A 19,733-nucleotide genomic window follows, 5' to 3' on the forward strand; every position below is an offset into this window, starting at 1 on the left:
ATTTGTAGGGGGGGGGATGGATTAGAGAAGTCTCATTCTGGTATAGACTGTTAATTACTGATGAAAAGAACAATCTACATCTTGAATTGACAAACCTATGGGAAAATAGAATAGCGGAACTCCCTGAAGAGCGCAGTAAAATATGGTCAGACTCTTTTACTTTATCCCAGAGGCTAATTAAACCAGCCAATTTAAGGCATAATCATTTATTTACAGCTTATAGAGTTTATTGGACCCCGGTCAAATTACACAAGACAACGCAAAACAACTATTACTGTCCCCGCTGTAATTACATAGCAGCAGACGATATCCACATGTTTTTGGAGTGCCCGGTGATTCAGGACTATTGGAGAGCAATAGTTGGCTTCCTGGGCGAGGTATTAACAACAACTATTTTATGTTCACTTAGACTTGTATTCTTTGGTTTACCTAATGATTATTTATTTTATTTATTTATTTTATGTATTTGTATGGCGCTCAGCTACCCAACAAGGGTTTCCCGGCGCCTATGACATATGGATGGTCAAGGAAAATACTGTATTTAATAGTTTAACACAGTTGTTTCTGAAACAACCAGGTTTTTACATGTTTCCGGAATTTTGTGTAGCTGTCCTCTTTCCGGATATGAAGGGGGAGTGAGTTCCATAATACCGGTCCTCTAACAGAAAAGGATTTTCCACCGGATCTTTGTAGTTTGAAACGGGGGACGACAAAATTCGAGGCTGTTTGAGAGCGAAGACTTCTTTGTGGCAGGTAGGGAGAGGCTAAGGCTTGTAGGTAGGAGGGTGCTGTTTTGTTTTTTATTTTAAACATGTAACTCAATGTTTTGAAGTTTATCCGATGTTCGACCCTGAGCCAGTGCAATTCGTTCAGATGTTTTGAAACGCTTTCGGACTTTTTAATCCTACACAGGAGTCTTGCAGCGGCGTTTTGAATTAGTTGGAGTCGCTTGATTACAGCTAAGTTGGAACCAAGGTAGAGGACATTTCCGTAGTCAATACGTGAAGTTATTAAAGCGTTGACCACGGTTTTTTGCGTATCTAGGGGCAGCATCCAGATGATTTTTTTTAGCCACTTGATTATGGTGAAACAGAGTCCAGTGACTTTGTTTGCCTGCTGTTTCATAGACAGGGTATTGTCCAAGATGACCCCTAGGTTTCTTACCTGGGAGGCTGGCCGGGGAATGTTGCCCAGCTCATGCGGCCAGTGGAGAGGGGTCCAGAGCTCCTTATTTCTTCCCAGTAGAAGAACCTCCGTTTTGTCTCCATTTAGTTTCAACTGGTTGGCGGTCATCCAGTTGAAAATCTCTTGGAGGCCATATTTCAGCAGGGAAGGGGTTAACGTGTTTGCTTCAGAAAGAGAAAAAATAATTTGTGAGTCGTCAGCGTAGGTCATCAAGGTCAGGCCTACGCGGTCGGCCAGGTCTGCCAGTGGTCTGAGGTAAAGATTGAAAAACAGTGGGCTTAGGATGGAGCCTTGTGGAACTCCATGTGGCAGGGGGAAGATGTCTGAACTAGCGATGTTGGATTTGATCTGGAAAGTTCTTCCGGATAGAAAGGACTTGATCCATTTGAGGGCATTGTTACGAATGCCAATTTCCTCTAGGGTAGATAAAAGGGTTTTGTGTGATATGGTGTATAACATAAATAATTTAGACACACAGTTTATCTTTTATGTAGTGGTTATTGCCAGGAGAGAAATTTGTAAAGAATGGAAGTCAGCTGCCCCTCACAGATTTGCGGAATGTTTAAAACATATAATGGAAGTATGTAAGATGGACATGGTCGGTCGCAATGGAAATATTGAGAATGTGTGGTCTAAACTGGAGGCCTGGTCTAACAAGTATAACGGTCCGATGATTATGCCAGAGGTTGTGTCAGTCCTGTCCTCCCCTGGCCCGAAGTATTCCATCATAGGTTCAGGAGAATTGGATAAGGAAAACAACCTACCTCTGGGACATCCCTGTCCGCTATGATACTGTCCCGAGGGCGGATTCGGAAATGTCAGTATAAGAGGCGACAGCGAGACCCATCTAGAGCATATAAAATCTGGTGGCATATATGAGGACAAAAAAAGAAAAAAAAAAAGATTATCTTTTGTCTCAGATGTGTCTTTTAATGTCATTGATTGTTGGGAGTGCTGATATTCATTAGGTAACCGCTATGTGAGATTCTCTATTGATTATTGACTATAATTTCTTCTTGTGGCCATCGTTGTGCACCGTTATGTGATCTCCTTCACTGTCGTATTTTTTGTTTTGATTTCATAGTAGGATAGTCAATCCATGGCGTCATATGTTGAATATAAATCTCATCTTCTAGGAGCACTCTTTCAAATGCCCACCTTGTAACCTCCCTAGAGCTCAACATGGCAGTATAGTTTAAAATTAACGGATTATGGTCAGACAATAAGCGAGGCATCCACTCAATCTGAGATTTAGATAAACAATTACTTGCTACGAGGAAGTAATCTAATCTTACACTCACCCTATGCGGGGTGGAATAATATGTGTATCCCTTATTTATTTATTTATTTATATTCTTATAGCGCGCATGAATCAGCCCCGAAGGGTTATCTCCGCGCGTAGCTACTGTATGAGTCGGACAAACTTTATTGTGGAAAGACAGAGAGAGAAAAGTAAAATAAAGATTAATCTTGGGTGAACAGGTATGTTTTTAGTTTTTTTCTAAAGGAAAAAAGGTTAGAGACTTGTCTCAGCTGAGGTGGAAGGGAATTCCACAGCAAGGGGCCTTTAAGAGAGGGTGCTCGACCACCCTGTCTCGCTCTGGTAACTTTGGGTACATGCAGCAACATAATGTTGCTGGATCGCAGAGCACGTCCGGGAGAGTAGGGAAGAAAGATGTCTTTTAGGTATTTGGGACCGGACCCATAGATGCACTTATGCATAATGCAGCAGAGTTTGAAATGGACCCGTTGTTGTACCGGAAGCCAGTGAAGGTGGGAAAGCAGAGGGCGGGACGGTGTACGGGGGGGGCATTCAAGATGAGTCTTGCCGCGGTGTTCTGCACCACCTGCAGTCTGCGTAGTTGTTCATGGTTGGCAGAGATGAGTAGACCATTACAATAGTCTAACCGCCCAAGGACTAGTGCCTGTACCAGCGTTTTCCTGTGGGTGTTTGGCAGGAAAGGGAAGATACGCCGTAAAAGACCAATTGTTCGGAAACACGTTCCCGTGACTTGGCTGACATGATCTTTTAGAATCAGAGTTTGGTCTAGGCGTACTCCCAGGTTTTTGATGGTCTGTTTGGGTGCTGGGACAGGTCCTAGCTCAAGTGGCCACCAATCCGGAGACCAAAGCAGGGTGGCCCCTCCAAACAACATGACTTCTGTTTTAGTCACATTGCATTGGAGGAAGTTCTGGGCCATCCAACCTGCCACAGCTCTCATGCCATTTTGAAAGGATTGCATGACTGCAGGTGTAATAGTTTGGAAGGGAAACAACAGCTGGGTGTCGTCAGCGTAAGAGATTGGGGAGAACCCATAAGATCTTATAATCTCCGCCAAAGGGGCCACATATACGTTGAATAACGTGGGGCTCAGGCATGAGCCCTGTGGCACACCCTTGGTAAGCTTCCTGCAGACAGATTTATGGGAGCCTAGTTTGACACCTTGTTGTCTGTCTTCAAGAAAGCTTTCAAGCCACGCAAGGGCGGTCCCTTTTACTTCCATTCCCTTCAGGCGGTCGAGAAGGATTTTGTGCGACACCGTGTCGAAGGCAGCGGACAAATCCAATAGCACCAGAATCACTGAGCTCCCCCTGTCAAGTGACATTCTGATGTTATCTGTCACTGACAGGAGGGCTGATTCGGTGCTATGGTTAGGCCTAAAACCAGATTGTGAGTGGTCTAGGCCGCCCGCTGCCTCGATGTAATTGGACAGGTGTGCGTTGACATATTTCTCGGCCAGCTTGCTGAAATAAGGCAGGAGGGAGATGGGCCGGAGGTTGGAAAGCTCCGTCCATGGGAGAGCCGCGTTCTTGCGGATGGGGTTCACCACCGCTCTTTTCCATTCAGTTGTCCTTCTCTTGTGGTTTTAAATTATCTATAAGTCTATTAATGCATTATTCCTAGCCATAGAGCAGATTGCTCGGAAAACTCTTCTCTTCCTACCTTTATACGTTGTATGGGATCCTGCCGTTAATCCTAGTCCCCCTGCACCATTGATATTAAAGTCACCTCCAAGAATATTACAAGGTGCCCATGTAGCCAGCTCTACATCCAGGAGCTCAAAAATTTCAGGGTCATCCCCTGTGGAACCATAAATCGAGCCTAGAGTGATCCATTCTTCCCCAATCATACACTCTACCAGCGCCCATCTCCCCCAAGCATCCTCTAATTTCTTCCTCGTAGTAATATCCCTGCGCCTTGATAGTATTGCCACCCCCCTATTTCTAGAGCCCTGTCTCGAGAAGGCAAAGATTACAAAACCCAGTTGCTCCAAGAGGTATATTTCAGATGCCATAATGTGTGTTTCTTGTAAAAGTAAAAAATCAACTCTCGTATTTTTTAATAGAAGAGATACCTTCTGCCTATTCTGCCTCTCATTCAAGCCACATATATTCCATGTCATGTTTCGTACAGCCATTGGTAAACATCGAACACATATCCAATCCTTTTTAGCCATTTCAACTCAGATATTTGTTTCACCAGATTTAGTCTCCACAATTTCTTATAGTTTATTTTCCTTTGTTCTGTTTGCATTTTTATATACAGTATTTCCATGTTGTGCCCCTTGCCCCCAAAAGGTCCCCCCCCTGAGAGCCCCCCCCGACTGTCCCACCCCCCTACTGGCAAATAGGTCCATAAGACCTATATGTGGCGACTGTGACCCCTCAAGGGTGATGCTCCCTCTCACTCATCTCCCTGACCCCTACACCTCCCAAAAAAGCACACCACTTCCCCTTATTTTCTTTTATCTTTCCCCCGCTTTTTTCCCCCCTACACTGTCCTTCTTTCTACTAATCATATGTCATAGCCATAGATTCTTAAATATGTAGCTATCTGGTGATCCTCTTTTTGCGCACTATTATTTACGTTTTCCGATTTCCGTGTGGAATCAGAGCCATTGTACCATCCTGAGATCTATTTTCCTTCAACCAGACCAGATATTCTTGGGCCTTAATCTCCGAGTAAAAAACTTTAAATTGCCCATTTTTGACTACCTTTAGTCTACTAGGGAACATCAAGTATGCCTCACATCCTAGTTTTTGAAATGGAGTTATTAGCTCCCTCATCCTCCATCTCCTCTCAACTGTTGTGTGGCAAAAATCAGGCCTAGCAAAAAATTCGACATCTTTATATCTGCATTTAGCCTGGGGTTTTGCCTTTGCCATAATTTCTTCCCTTAATAGGTAATTTCCGACATATATAAGTATTGCCCTGGGTTTAGCAGACATATTGGCCTTGCTCTGTACAAACGGGAATCTGTGTGCGCGCTGTATTTCACTTTCCCAGTTCCAACCTGCAATGCACATCTGAGCAATTCAATTACATATGCCCTCATGTCTTTTCCCTCCTTTCCCTCTGCCACACCCAGTATTCAGATGTTATTTCTTCGCTGCATATTCTCAAAATCCTCGAATTTCCATAAAACATCAGACGTATTTTTTCTTGGTCTTGTTTGAAATCTTGCACTTATTAACCTCATCTTTCAGATTACCGGTTCTCTCCTCAACTTCAGTAACCCTTCCCACAAGATCTGTGTATAGTTTATTAACTTTCCTGAGAGAGCCCTGTATCTTCTTACTCTCCTGTCTCGATCGTTGGCTCTCCACTCTAGCCTCCACTTGAATCTGTTTCAACATAGAGTACATCGTTTCAAATCTAAGCGGGTCTTGACCTTGAACTTGACCTGTAGTCTGCCTCTGTGACATATCTTGGGTTGGTGCAGAGCCCGCTGTCTCTTGGTACATTTGCGATGTCGCAGAGTAGTCTCAATCCAGTCTTTTTACAACCTGTACTTGTAGAGGACTTACACCACTTTTAGTCTTATTCCATCTCTTTTTCACTAGGGTCTTTGATTTACGTCTGGATGGGAGTTTATGAGCTGTTTCTTCCCTCAGTTCCGAGCTATCTGTAATATCTGAGTCTAGCCCGGTTGGGAGTAACTCCATTTCCACTTCAATATCAGTATCAGAATCTTTTGAAGCATTAGTAGTCTCTGAGCTTGAACCAGGTTCAGGTTCAGTCCCACCCACAGCTCCATCCTCCTCCTCGTCACCACCCTCATTCAATGAAAAAAAACAATCATCACTCGGTGAGCCTGGGTTTAAAGGAGAATGTAGAGTAACACTCATAGTATTAGAGTCCAAAGCCAGTACATTTTTATCAATCTGTGACCCTATTGATATGGGCATTGTCACTCCACCTTTATCTTGTTCCTCTATTCCCATAGTATCTTCTGTACAGTTCATATCCTGTATTTTGGCTCCTAACTCCTCCATACACTCTGATAGTAATTCAGCATTAGAGAGTACCTCTCCTTCCTCCCCTTCCTCCTGTGTTACCTGCATTGTCAGAATTTGTTGGGTCTCCATGCTAACTGGGGTCTGATTAGTAGCAGGAACCCTCTCTGAGTCCTGTATCCCGTTCTGCTCCTTGCCAGGTGTAGCGCCCAACCGATCTGACTCCTTCACAGTATGTAGCGAAGCCCATCCCAAACTCTGCTCCGGTGACTCCGGGTGCCTCGTCTGCTCAGTCTGCGAGGTCTGCCCCGCCCGCTGCTCCGTCTGCGGTCCCGCCCCCTGCAGAGCCCGTGCTCCCGCAGTCATCATAACTATCTGCTCCTGAGTGCTGCCAATGCCGTTGGTGAGCGCCCCATTCACCTCCCGGAGACTCTCAGGCATCATTGACAGCGGGGTGTGAGTAATCACTTTACCTGTCGTTTCATTTGTTTTAGCGCTCGTCGTCGCCTTAGCATTCAATCGTACTGTAGTTGCTGCAGGGGAAAACGCCTCCAGAACCGTAGGTTGTCTCAATCCTGCCTGTTCAAATGCCTTTGTGCCGTTGTTATTTTTTCTGATTACGGTAGCTTTATCTTTTGATTTTTGCTTTTTCTCTTTTTCCTTTTGGATTTGCAGCGTTTGCTGTTACATTGTTACCAGTCGCCTTGATTGATTCTGGGTCCTCCATTCTCCGTATGGTTGTTTTTGTTTGAAGGTTTGCTGCTGGAGCGTCAGGATCGTTACAAATTGCTTTCTCTTTATCCTCCTTTGTGTTTCTTTGTTTTGGAGCCATAATACGCCTCCTCAGTCGAAGCAAACAGTAGTGGCTCGTGACAATAATTCTCTCAAGAAGTTCATGTGCTCGATTCAGGCTCCCTTTTATATTGTCCTTTAAAATCAGGACTGGCCTTATTGTCTCAGTAGGGGATTCCAATTCACTCAGTAGCAAGCTCACCGTAGACAGGTTACTTTGGTATTTGCTTTCAAAATAGCGTTTAGTTTCCATCAGAGAGTTTTTGATGAATCTCTTGAAGGGGGAATTTCACCGCTCTTTTGTCATCGCCGTCGGTTAGAAGAGTGTTGTGCTCTATGTTCTGCTCAAAGCCGCTACCTCGGGAGCGAGGAGAGAACACGTGTTCCCCCTACGGCCTGCCAGCGGCCATCTTGCCTCTCGCCGCACACCGACCTCCACTGGTTCCCAAGAGATGCCAAAATCCACTTCAAAACGACATGCATGACTTAAAAAGCCACCCTCCCCAGATATCTCAAAGACAAACTACAGCTAAATGGAGGACTAAGAGAAACTAGAAGAGTAAATCTACCCTTTTATTGAAAATTGTGAAAACAAAAAAATCAAGAACAAATGAATCAGTCTTTCTAGGGTAACCACCAATACTCTGGAATTAAGGCTCACCAATAATTTGCTATCCTTTTAGAAAAACCTATATATACATCTTGTCAAAACAGGCTTCATGATATAATTCTTCTCTGTGACCTCTATCAAGATTCTACTGATAACTAGGTTCATTATTAAATGCTTTTGTTCCATTTCTTTATTTGCTCTAGATTAATACCTCTTTCCATTGACTCCAATATATTTGTTCGCACTGTTCTAAGTTTATTTGAACTCTCTCTTACATTTGTGGCTAGATCCGCGCTACATAAATAACGTAAGTAAATAAATAAATAAACCGGTGCCTTCACCATTTCTGTAGAAAATCACACCCCTTAGCTCCGACATATGCGGCGAGCAATAATTTGAACCCTAAATACTTTCTGAGAGAAGGGGAGCTTTTTTGTTCAACTCCGAAAATATAGTCCAAGATCAATAAGGTTCACTTTACTTACTGGCTTAATATTGATCAAGCATCTACTCTGTCATCAATCACTCAAGTGTGACATTGTACTCTGACACCTTAGGCCTCATTTTACTGGTTTTTAATACAGGGAAATGAAATTAAAAGTGATTTTGGAGGAGGGTTTCATCTGAAGAGCCTGCTTCTCGCTGGGATGAGTTTACATAAGAGTAAAACCTGAGAAGCCAATATTATATTGTGTTAGCATTTCTAGGATGCATCGGTCAGAACGATTCTGGTGCATTATCTCACTCTGGATACTGTAGAATCTTAGGGGAGTATTCACAAGCCCCTACCGCTACAGTTGTGGTGGCGATAGGGGCCTCGCCTTATTCACAAGGTGGCGTTAAGCCACTTAATATGGCTTAACGCTGCCTTGTGAATAAGAAGCCTCTGGGGCTGTGTTTTACGTGAAAGGGGTGTGCAGTGGGTGTTGTGGTGGGCGTTCCACCGCAACACCCATTGATTTTGAGCTGCCTCCTAATCACAAGAGCAGCATAAATCGGAGGCAGCACCAAAATTAAGGCGAGGTAAACACTGGTCTTAAGTTTGCAAAACGATGAGAAATGCTTTATTTGTCCTCGTTTTTGCTTTTTCATGTGTGCTGCCTTGTGCTGTTTTGTAACTTGCATGTGTGCTGAATGAAGCAACGCACATGTAAATTACAAAGTGGTATGTTAGATTTGTTTATGTGCAGGTAAGGGACACCTTCCAGTACATACTCAAACCTCCCTGCTTGCAGACACCCTGTGTTGGCACCCTGCGTTGGCGCTACGTTGTGAGACGTAGCGCCAACGCAGGGGGAAATGCAAGGTGGCACCATATTCTTGTGAATATGGTGCAGCCTTGCGTTTCTGAAGTCGCAGAGAGAGGCGTTAATCCAAGAAGGCTAACTCCTTTCTCTGCCACTTCCTTGTGAATATCCCTCTTAGTTTTTATTCCTTATTCTGAAGGGCCAGTTCTTTCGCTCTGTGTAGGAACCATTTTTTTGTCTTGAATTGGTCTTTTAGGGTCTCGAGAGCATCCCCTGGAAGCACTCAGGACAGTGATTACTTATTGCCATAGGCTGAGAATGAAGCAAGGTTTACCGACCATGTATTTATTATACCATAAATAACAACAGCAGTGAAAGAAGTGCATGAATCTGAAAACCAACAATCACGTCGGCAGAAGCCCTTAAGGAATAATTTAATTGAAGCTCATCCTGATGGATTTGCTGTACAACAATTTGCAGTGCCGAGATTCATTAATATGCCAACCTTAAGACTGCGCCGATGACAGGATAAGAATCACCAAGGTAAGTTATAATGAAATGCAAACAGTCATTACCAGAAACATACATAACATCAGGCGGACACCTAAGCATTAGCTTCATGAGGTTTTACAAAGAAGTGAGGCACTCAATATGTCTCCGTCTCTTTAACTCTCTAATTTGCTAAACCAGCAGAACAATTTGAAATCATTCTGTAAACATAAATGTGAATATTGAATTTTATATGCTCAATGGGAAATCTGGTCGGCGTCACCTTCCTGTATAAAGCAAAGCTTTTCCAACACTACACAGACATACCAAAAAAGGGGCAGGATTCCTTATCGGAAAACCTACACTTATTGTACAATTATTTGTAGTTCGAAGCTAACCACAAGCTTAATGCACTGAGTATGTGCATGTCATCACAATTTTTGTTGTTAATTTTTTTCTTATGAATGACATTTGTTAGTAGCACATATTCAACCAGTTATCACTCCTCAATACATTGAAACTGTATTTAATATATTAAGATTCAAAAGAAAAGCACTTACTGTGGCCCATTTCGATTTTCGGTGAATAAAGGAAGTAGGCTAGTGAGATGTGCGGGTGAGTAAACTCTCTAACGGCCATCTTACCTCTACTCTCTACTTTGCATTCATAGGGTCTCATCATAATCTTAATAGAATGTAGCCCCAGTAATAAATGGCAGCCGCCTGCAAGGGGATGTCTGGGGGGATCCATGGGACCCCCTTTCCCCTCTCCAGAGGGCTGCTATCAGGCAGCACACTGTCAGTTTGCCTCCTGACAGCTTCTTTGCATCTGCGCCCATGTCTGTAATACGGCATGGGCGCAAAGGCAAAGGGATTCCCTCATTTACTTGGGGCACGCCCTATGCAAATGAGGGAACAACCCCTGCAAATAGCGCTGGTGCTTAATGTGCACTAGCGCTATTGGTATTACAGAGGGGCAGGCCCGGCCCTTGCAGGACGTTATACCGGCGCGGTGACGTCAGGCAGGGGACGACAGGGTGGGGTTTTTTAAGATGCGGAATATGGACCATTACAGGTAAGTAACGAAACAAATAAATAAAACAAATTTCGTTGCCTACGCTGCATCACATTTGGTGATGCAGCGTGGGCAACGACATTCGTTTTATTCATTTTTTTCGTTACTTACCTGTAATGGTCCATATCCCGCATTTTAAACCCCCCCACCTGACGTCACTGCCCCGGTATAACGCCCTGCACGGGCCGGGCCTGCAGAAGGGTCCACACACGGGTCTGCGTCCCCTTCTGTAATACCAAAGTGCCCAGGGGGCACACAAAGCGGTTGCAAATGCCCGCTGCACCTCCGGGGCTCTTTATGAAACACGGCCCATGAAGTCAAATCAGCCTTACATAGTGGACAATTTATGGAAGCTTCCATAATGGTCCTGTGGCCAAGTCCCTTCTAACAAGACTGGTAGCTTCTCATTGGGTTAAACCCAGTGCTTTATTTGAGATTGTGTATGCCAGGACTCAGCACTGGAGTTCTTTTTAGATCTCCAGGATTTAATTAATGAACATGCATTTATGATAGGACCGATTGCGCTATTGCCACAGTTACTGCAAACAGCATTACTATTTGTGAGAAACATGCAAACACGTTTATTTCAGGGCTGGCACAGGTAATATGGCTAGCTGCATCCACATATACAAGGCTACTAGCAGCCCTGTGGACATTGGATAAGCCTCAGCGCCGGGAAAGTGTCTCAGCGCCGGGAAACCCTTTTTGGGTAGCTGTTGCGCCTTACGAGTTTAAAAAAACAAAATAAATAATAAATAAAAAATCAGTCTGGGCTTTATACCTTGTTTAGAACTCTTTCCAATCCTGAAAGACTTCCTGTGGCTCTATCTCTTGGGTGAGCTGGAGAGCCTTCAGTGGAATATTATACAGGCAATAAAAAATGTGTTTAAACTTTAGAACAATGTAGTTAAAATATTTTATGCTAAAAGTTAATGTGACTTAAATGTATTTTAAACATAAACCAAAGTAGTAAAAATCTACAACACTATTAAAATAATTCTGCTTTATTTAATTATTTAAATATAATAACTTCAATTAATATTATATTTTAAAGCTGTAGTAACAAAATCCCAGATATACTAACAAATATATTTTTAATGTTTATTAATAGGTATTAAAAGTGATGCAACAAATTCATTAAAACTGTTTTAATTATAATATATTACAATTCAAAAAGGTTATTCAAACATAATAAAATAAAATAAAAACATAATTTTATTTGTTGCTCATTGTTTAAATATTAAAATTAATCTGTTTGTAAATTTTACTATTATAAATAATTTAATGTAATATTATTTCCTTTTGGGTTTTATTTTAAGTCTCTATCTACATCATTTCTGTGGGAGGGTATTGCAGTATCAGCGGTTGGCCATGTGTGGTGCTTGACTTACTACTGCTCCTTTTTGACAGTAGTAACTTTACACTCCGAAATTAGGCTTCACCACTTGTTTCAGGCGGTGGAGATATATTTCTACACATTTGATAAACTTGACACAGATTTTGTGAATAACCCAAAATTGTAAAGTTTCTAAAAAATAAATCGTACTCTTCCTTGTATAGATTTACTCACATGTAAATTTACCTTTGTGAATAGGACTCATAGAGTCTTACTTCGAGTTACAGTGGTGATCCTGCCATGGTAAACCTGTAGTTCCACAGCTCAATGTAGAGGATGGAAAACTGTGAACACCAGTGGAGGTCTGTTAGCTCTGCAAATGTACACATCTGAACATGTGGTGCAGCTGCTAATAGACCACCAGATCACAGTGACAGCCATCCTACCGTATTGAGGGTGGAGTGAGTCACTCATTTTCCCTGCATATATGGGCAGAGAAATGCAGAATTGTCCATAAACTAAAACTCCTTGCATGACGGGCTATTTCTTTTTTTGCACATTTGATTTCTCTAAATAAAAAAGTTTGCTGAGGAGGTTCTTTAAATATGACAACCACTCAGCAAACCTTCAGTGATGTGAAAGTATCTACCGCAGCAGTGACTTGTTCCACAACAAAGAGTTACCTGCCAAAAAGGCCCAATCTCTAAATTGGGTAAACTGATGGACTGTCTGCAAGGGTCTAAATAACCCCATTTATTAGTTAGTGAGACATGGTGGACACAAGCTGGGGAAATTTGGAATGACCCTATTTACAGGTAAGAAAACTCATTGCATGTTAGGGCATTTGTTTTTTGGTCAGAAAAGTGATAATTCCAACATTGGAGTGCTGCTTTCTCTAAACAAATAAGTTCACTGAGCAGGATCTTTAAACATGGAGTCTCCTCACCAATCCTTCTGTCCTATGAAAATATCCACCAATGCTCCCTTCACAGCCAACATTTTCTTTGAAGAAGAGGCCAAAACCATCTTCAAAGAAGAAGCCAGCAAGCAGACTTAAGGAAGATTCATCTCAGGAAGCTTCATTTTCTCCCCATTCACAAGAGCAGCCAATTCAAACATCTCACACGCATACAAATCCCTACAAAACACAGTACACTTTCACTAACTAACCAGACGCCTACACTCTGACTCACTTTCACTCACACACATTCTGCAAAAGCAAAACTGGAGATTGCCATTCTCCTGCATTGGCCCCAAGACATGGAATGACCTCCCTCAACACATCAGAGCCTCCTCCCCATTTCTTGAGTTCCTGAATCTTCGTATAAGCACCTTGAGGACCACAAACCTGCACACCTACCCAAGCACCTGTATATCTTTTTAGGGGAATTGTGTGCATACAAATCAATATAGCATAACAGAACAATTGCAGTGCATTCATCCAAATAAGTAGACTTATCTAGATTTCCTGGCATCTATCTCAAATGGAAGAGACATCAGAGGACTATTCAACCCTCCACAGCCCTTAAAGGCCTACCCTACATGATGCCAATCACCTACACATCCCAAGTTAGGGGTAGCCACCCCAAAGGTACTGCCTGTTTGGACCAGTTCAGACCTAAATAACTTATGGTCAGAACTCCTGCTGCCAGAGGTAAGCCACCTTTTATCTTGTGTCCCTCTAACAACACAATACACAACATTCCTACACCTGAAAATGTGTAAGGGTACTCACAGTCATACACAGCTAAATATGGATGAGCACCATTTTTAACATGGCCACACCTAACTCTTTTAAACTTCTTTCTGCTGCTTTCCTTTCTGTGCTTGCAACATAACCTTCTTTAATCCCATCTACAGACAAAGACATTACAGACCTGATTACAAGTTTGGTGGTTTGACCGCACAATGCCATGCCCACGTCGTCTACAAAACCTCTGCACCAGAGATCTACCGTCCACCGTATTATGAGTTGTGCTGTCTGAAACGCCAACTGTGGATACGGCAGTCTTCTCTATGGTACCGTGGTGGTCTGCAATGTCAGAGTTGCGTCCACAGATGCCGCCAGGTCCATGCTCCACCCGATGAGCATATTACAACGACAAAGTTTCCCACTGGTACTCAACAAATGGCGGTTATCCAGCTACAGGTGACCACCATGGTACGCATGAAAAAAAAAGCAGTGGCTATTGGATGGTTTTAAAAGCTACACACCTGATATGCTTTGGCAAGGGGACAAGCCTGCAAATCACACTTTAAAACATACCCGATTCTTGACCAGCATCCTTTGCTTCCAAATTGCAGCCCACAAGACAGGCACCAGCATTTTCTGCATTTTGAGAAAGAGCTTCTCTTTTGACATCTTCCCATCTAGCACTCCCCAACACCTGTAATGTTGGTTTTGCACCTTTTTACCTCTATCACTTGTTTGTTTTTAATTCATATCACATTTTATTTTTTCGCCATGCCTAGGGAAAATAAAACATTACTGAGCAAGTGTTGAGAGCCATGGTGGACAAAATCATTAGAGCAGAGCCACATATTTTCAAAGGCCAAGTCCAGCTTACTCCTCTCAGTAGGAAAATTTAAATGTAGGACAGAATAGTCAATAGAGTGAATGCTTTGGTACCACCATGCGTACAGAGGGTTACGTTTAGGAAAATGTGGAACAACCTTAGGTGGATGGGGCGTACCATGTACAACAACCACCACCTGGAGGCACAGAGAACTGGCGGTGGCCCTCCCAGCTCACCATTATAACTCTTTGTCTGGGAGGAGAAGTTCTAGGCCGGGGAGTGGAGTGGACTCTGGTTAGTTACACTTTGTTAACTGCCCCAATATCATAATGTCCTGTTTGCTCTCAACTCTGCATTTGCTATTGCATTCTCTATCTACTTTGCTTAAATGAAATTCTCGAAGTGTCAGAGATGTTGGTTTGTCTGTCTCAGTGTGTATTGCTGCATATGAGAGCACTTGTATCCAACTCCATGACATACCACATGTTGTAATGCTGTCTGTAAGTGCATTAAAATATCAATCCACGGCCCATCATATGTGTTAAAATGCAAATGTATGGTCCAAACCAAATGCCTGTTGGCAACAGCTATAGTGCACTGACCGTTTGCCAAGTGTGGGTAAGGTGAGATTGAAGTGACTACAACTACTATGAGGCTTTGTCACTTCATCTCTAACCAAGATGCTAGACTCCTTGTGCCCCCTCTCACTTGCCATGTTACTACTGGTATTCTCTAGTCATGTAGTTTACCATTTCTGAAGTATTGGTAAAGTGAAACTGAAGTGACTACAACTACCATGAGGCCTTATCACTCTAAATCTAACCAAGATTCTGCACTCCTTTTGCCCCTTCTCATTTGTCTGCCATGTTACTATTGGTCTTCTCTAATCATGCAGGTCACAATTTATCAAGTGTTGTTGTACAGTGAGATTGAAGTGACTACAATTACCATGGGACCTTGACTCTAACCAGGAAGCTACACTCTTTTCGCCCCTTCTCACTTGTCTGCCATGTAACAACTATATATTAGTCATGCATGCAGGTTACCATTTCTCAAGTATCGGTAAAGTGAGATTGAAGTAACTACATCTACCATTAGACCTTTTTACTCCAACTCTAACCAAGATGCTATACTCCTATTGCCCCTTCTCAGTTGCCTGCCTTGTTACAAGTGACCTAGACTTATCATGCAGGTTACCATTTGTCAAGTGCTGCTAAAGTGAGATTGAAAAGCTACCACTACTACCATGAGGCCTTTTAACTGGAACTCTAACCAAGATGCTAGACTCCCTTTGCCCTTTTCACTTGTCTTCCATGTTAGTGCTGACCTTTACTCATCATAGACTGTGCAATGTACTTACAATGCTCCACTCAGATATATGTCTGAATTCTTTTCTTTATGGTGTCCTGGACCCAACAGCTGAATTCATTGATGGCATGAGTGACACCATAACAATGGTGTACACCTAATATATGTGAGCTATGAAGGAAACTCAGCTTATTAGCAGTGGCAGATGACCCCTTAACACTGCACTTCTCACATGACAAACAATGCTAAATATACATCCAAGTTGGGTGCGTGCCTGTATTAGGGACAAATAAGCCAGGGAATGGATGAACACACATGTTATGACCACATTTCTGAGTGTCCATCTATCATCCCCTTTTGTATCTCTTTGTTCGCCCTAAGTTGGCAGAGTATGCTCAGACGTGAGTTCCTTGCTTCTTGGCCACTGGATTCAAGATAGCCTGGCTGATGAGCATTATGAATCCGAAACCGGTCCCAGGGTGCTTGTTTCCAGTCCAGGGAGACATGGCTTGGCAGTTCGGGCTGGACTGTTCCCATGAGGCACAGGGTCAGACTGATTTGCATATGGCCATGTCTGAACTGGGGTGGCTGAGTGAGCTAAAGAATGGTGTTGGATTAAACCCAGTGAACCCAGATCAGTTGACTGGGGGGTGTGTGTTTGATTTGCTCAAACGCTCCGTACATCATCCCCTTTTGTACCGCTTTGTTCGCCCGAAGTTGGCAGGGTATGCTCAGACGTGAGTCTCTTGCTCACTTGGCCACTGTATTCAAGATAGCCTGGCTGATGAGGATTATGAATCCGAAACCGGTCCCAGGCTCCTTGTTTCCGGTCAAGGGAAGACATGGCTTGGCAGTTCGGGCTGGACTGTTATCATAAGGCACAGGGTCAGACTGATTTGCATATGGCCATGTCTGAACTGGGGTGGCTGAGTGAACTAAAGAATGGTGATGGATTAAACCCAGATCAGTTGACTGGGGGTGAGTGTTTGATTTGCTCAAACGCTCCGTCCATCACCACCCCCTTTTGTATCGCTTTGTTCGCCCTAAGTTGGCAGAGTATGCTAAGACGTGAGTCCCTTGCTCACTTGGCCACTGGATTCAAGATAGCCTGGCTGATGAGGATTATGAATCCGAAACCGGTCCCAGGTTGCTTGTTTCCAGTCAAGGGAAGACATGGCTTGGCAGTTCGGGCTGGACTGTTCCCATGAGGCACAGGGTCAGACTGATTTGCATATGGCCATGTCTAAACAGGGGTGGCTGAGTGACCTAAAGAATGGTGATGGATTAAACCCAGATCAGTTGACTGGGGGTGAGTGTTTGATTTGCTCAAACGCTCTGTCCATCATCCCCTTTAGTATCGCTTTGTTCGCCCTAAGTTGGCAGGGTATGCTCAGACGTGAGTCCCTTGCTCACTTGGCCACTGGATTCAAAATAGCCTGGCTGATGAGGATTATGAATCCGAAACCGGTCCCAGGATGCTTGTTTCCGGTCCAGGGAAGACATGGCTTGGCAGTTCGGGCTGGACTGTTCCCATGAGGCACAGGGTCAGTCTGATTTGCATATGGCATGTCTGAACTGGGGTGGCTGAGTGAGCTAAAGAATAGTGATGGATTAAACCCAGATAAGTTGACTGGGGGTGAGTGTTTGATTTGCTCAAACGCTCCGTTCATCATCCCCTTTTGTATTGCACATTCTGTTTATAGCAGAGTTTTGGAGATGTCATGTCTATCCTTAACTCCACAATGCCACATATTTGTACATCTAATGAGCTGTTGAAACCTAGTACATCTATTGAATGTCAAAATAATATCTAGTAACAACTTCCAATCCACGCAAGTAGATGATAATACTAATCTCCATTTTGTTCCAACCTAGGCCCGAATTTACTTTTATACAAGCAACATGGATCTAGATACCTCGTTTCCATTATTAACAATGTACTCTATTTCTCAACAGGTCAATCCGCCACTGCACCTGCACAGAGGTTGGAAACCAAACAGAGTTCCTTTCCACCCCAGGACGAACCATCAGTGATGACAACACTATAGAAGAAGGCCATGGGGGTAGGCCTAGTATGAGGGTAACTGTGGGCCCACAGAGTGAGCCCACTGAGGCCACAGACACCCAGGATGCCATCAGCCACGTCCTGGGAGTCTACCAGGACTCCCAAAGCGTCATGGGCTAGATAGTGACTGAAATCCTGGAAATGAAGGAGCTGCAGAGGAACACATACCAGGAGGATGCTGCCATCCACACCGATGTGACAGACATCCACACTGAGGTGGCCGGCATCCACACAAAGGTGACTTCCCCGATTAAGGTTCTGGGGTACAGCTACACCACCCTCATCTGGGGTTTTCCACCTGCAACTACCCCTTTCTATGGTTCAAGTGCATCAATACCATCAACATCTTCGGCAGCCACAGGAAAGGGGGCCCTGTCAGAGGAGCCCACACCTGCATGTGCCCCTGTCTCAGCAACTCCGGATCCCCCTCTGGCAAATGTTATGTTATGTTATGTTGATTCATTATGCGCACAGATACTCCAGCCAAGGAGCGTCCCGGCGCAGAGACAAGGTAGAGCATAACACACCAGGAAAGTGAAAAACATAAAAGCAGCTAAAACAGGAATGTTTTTATGGCCCTCCGGAAAGTCAAGAGATCCTCCATCAGACGGATTTCAACAGGAAGGGAGTTCCATGCTGCCGCGGCCTTTACACTGAACGAGCGGCCTCCCATGCGACTGAGCCTGAATTTGGGGACCACAGCAAGGGCCAGGCCCTGGGAACGGAGGGTACGGGTGGGAACGTAAAAGGAGAGACAACTAGATAAGATTTCCGGGCCTATACCTCTCAGAATCTTAAAGGCAAGGCACAGAACCTTAAAGAGGATGCGCTTCCTTACAGGGAGCCAATGTAGGGAACGAAGGACACCTGCCACCGAGCTGAATCTGGGCAGTCCGACAATCGCCCTCGCCGCAGCATTCTGAAATAAAGGGGACTTCCACACAAAATTCCAGGAGCTCAGGATGGCAAGACAAGCATCACCGTCATCAAGAAACCTTGCACCTAATGTTGTCCTTTGTGTGCTACACATTCACTTTGTTGGACTATTCCTGCCTACTTTTCCATATCAGATGGGAAGAGTAAGTTGGACTTTGGACTTATGACCATTTGGACTCTACTACAATGTTTTCATCCACCAACTTTTTGTTTGCAATTTTCAATTTTAAGTTAATTACTTTATTTTATCGTTGTTCACTTAATTTAAAACACATCTCCTCAGCATTGTCTCCTGTTATAATTCTCACATATAACAATATGAATGTATTACCATGTGAACTTTGCAATGTAAAAACTATGGACTTCTTGAATCATGACTATGTTGCATGTAAACAATGTTCAACTCAGGATCACCACCATGTCACAATTACACATGCCTGGGCTGTAGGAGGCAAGATGGCGTCCACGCTGGACGCTTGAGCAAGCTGCTACTGCCGGACCTCATGGGGCACGGAGCTGCTCGAGTGAATAACGGGCAGGAGGGTGACCTTTAACGGCGCAGCTGGTCTCTTTGAATTCTACACGACTTTTTCCAGAAAGGGTAAAGGAAAAAAGAATATATTTACCCTCCGTATTGATGCTCTGGTCTCGATTAGCGGCGGTAAAAGGACCTGGTGTACGGAGCCCGCACTGGTTGTGGGCAGCGCATTGGAGGCGGCTCACCTGGTCCTGCTGGTTCAGAGAGAATTGCTTTGAGGAAGGAGGGTCGGAAGCAATGGCTCCCAAAGGTTTGATTGATTCAGATGCTTCGTCCATCACCACCCCCTTTTGTACCGCTTTTGGTCGCCATAAGTGTGGCAGGGCATGCTCAGACGTGAGTCCCTTGCTCACTTTGCCACTGGATTCAAGCAAGCCGGGCTGAAGAAGGCTGGAATGC

At 43.9% G+C, this 19,733-nt stretch overlaps 1 long non-coding RNA gene across 1 annotated transcript in view; it reads left to right on the top strand.

Annotated features, from left to right (window-relative positions):
- The window catches only part of LOC147724418 (uncharacterized), a 107,697-nt gene extending 88,245 nt beyond the window's left edge, over positions 1–19,452 (top strand). The window contains exon 4 of the long non-coding RNA XR_015310093.1: positions 17,752–19,452. This is a non-coding gene — a long non-coding RNA (uncharacterized LOC147724418). The remainder of the gene's footprint in view (positions 1–17,751) is intronic.
- Positions 19,453–19,733: the final 281 nt, after the last annotated feature.

This window comes from Lissotriton vulgaris, chromosome 4_1 (assembly GCF_964263255.1).
Source record: "Lissotriton vulgaris chromosome 4_1, aLisVul1.2, whole genome shotgun sequence".
NCBI classification, from domain to species: Eukaryota; Metazoa; Chordata; class Amphibia; order Caudata; family Salamandridae; genus Lissotriton; species Lissotriton vulgaris.